The sequence below is a fragment of the Neomonachus schauinslandi genome, unplaced genomic scaffold (assembly GCF_002201575.2).
Source record: "Neomonachus schauinslandi unplaced genomic scaffold, ASM220157v2 HiC_scaffold_2389, whole genome shotgun sequence".
Classification (NCBI taxonomy): Eukaryota; Metazoa; Chordata; class Mammalia; order Carnivora; family Phocidae; genus Neomonachus; species Neomonachus schauinslandi.
Genome location: NW_025411078.1, coordinates 3,510 through 5,449, shown reverse-complemented (window position 1 = coordinate 5,449; position 1,940 = coordinate 3,510). Strand labels below are relative to the sequence as shown.

The window sequence follows — 1,940 nt, the reverse complement described above, 5'->3', positions numbered from 1 at the left end:
GATTCATCTAAATAGCATTACATATGTTTCTTCTCAGTTACCTAAGATTAAAATAAGTAGGGATTTATTTTATTTATGTCATTATCTTTCTATTTCAGCAATCCCTAACTTAGTTTTAGTCTCTAAAAGTGTTATTTAAAGACCACATTTCATAAGCTATATATAGTTCCTACAATAATGTCTCTTGTTTAACTTGAACATTATAAATAATATTTGACTTATTTCAGATGGACATATCTCAGCAGGAGATGGAAAGGAATATAACTAGAGAACTAGAAGAAGGTATGTTGCCAAGTTTATGAATTAAGATGGCCATTGATTTCTGAAATAAACTATGAATAGTAAATGGCATCCCTTTCCATGGTTTGGATAATAGGTACTACATTAATTTTTTTAAATATATAGCCAATAAAAAATGTAAAGCATTAACATAATGATGAACTTACTTATTCCTCATTTAGTCATCGTGTTCATTCAGACTTTAACAAATCTCCAAATGTCTATGTATCTGTTATTATTTCTGGCTATAATCTTCCTTCACTTCTGCCATTCCTATGGAACCGTCAACCTGAATATGTGGGCTTTCTCAAATTCTTGCTTCTGCTAGTGGTATAAGACCAAAAAACTCAGACTTGTCTTAGTAATAGTTAAGCAACTATAGTCCATATAGCTGTCACTTGACAGGTGATATTTAAATCTCCAGTCATTGATTTTTGTCATTGGTTTACCTTTTGCCATTGAATAAAATTCCAAGTTCCTTATATGGAATAAAAACACCCAAGTCAATTTGGTTCTTGCCAGATTATTCAGCCTTCTCTGTCGCTACTTACCCTACTCTCTTGCTTTGCCCTAGCACCTCTTCAGCATAGACTACTTGCAGTTCCACAAGTGTTCTTCCTCACTCTTTGTATATGTTCTTTGTATATGTGTCTTCCCTCCACCTGGCACACTTTTTCTTTGTACGTCAGGTATCAACTTACATATCACCTCCACCAAAAAGCAGACAGTATTGACAGAAAAACTAGGATGTCCCTTCTGTGTGTTCTTACACTGTCTTGTTTTATACCTGTCATGGTATATTCAAGTCTAAAATTGCCTGTTTCATTTTTCAGTTTCTAGTATATGATTGTTCAAGGGTGGGCTCTGTCATCATCTTGTAATTTCATCTTGTAATGAGAAAACTAGAAGCTCTGATATTTATCCACAATAGCAATTAACTCGGTGGGCAACCATGAGCAAAATATATTTAAAAGTAATCTTGCATTTTATATTGTAGTTCTATGTAGATATTTTTCATTCTTCTTAACACTCATAAGGCTTCAACTTTGTTTTTTACTAACTTGTAATTAACTACAAAGTATTTTAGATAAAGAATGTATAATTCTTTCTTTTCAGCTGCTGCTGAAATTGAATCAGACTGATGGTGTAAGACCTCCTCTTTAGAATCTACTTATGAATCACATGTAAATGACAATCTACTAGTGAAATCGTCCAAAGAATATTTACAGATTTTGAAGAAAAATTATATGTTCTGAAAGACAAACAGTAAAATTTATTTACTGGATGTTTGTATAACATTTTAATTGTGTCCTACTAAACGTATTGTGTGAAAATCTTGAATAAAGGAAAATTGTTCCGGATCATGTGTGTAATGAAAGTTTATATAATATTTTAAGCTATGTTTCTTGGCACCTAATTAACTTTTAAGCAGGTTTTATACGTGGAAACCAGCACTATTGGGTTTTACATGCTTCAAGCTGCCCAAATACCAGCTTTTTAAACAGCACCCAACCAACCAAATTGTCATTAGTACTTCAGGGGTGTTAATTGATAGCGTTTTTGTATTTTCCAGTTTTTATTACTACATATGGACCTAGAGATTTACACGGACATCATTTTGATATACTGCTGCTAAGGCTATTGTCAATATTTGTATGTAA

The 1,940-nt window shown here is 32.4% G+C and overlaps 1 long non-coding RNA gene across 1 annotated transcript; it reads left to right on the top strand.

The window, feature by feature from the left end:
* The first annotated feature begins 227 nt into the window (after positions 1–227).
* On the top strand, positions 228–1,640 carry LOC123323916. Its single transcript, XR_006539569.1, has 2 exons — positions 228–282; positions 1,396–1,640. It is a non-coding gene; the product is annotated as an uncharacterized LOC123323916 (long non-coding RNA).
* Positions 1,641–1,940: the final 300 nt, after the last annotated feature.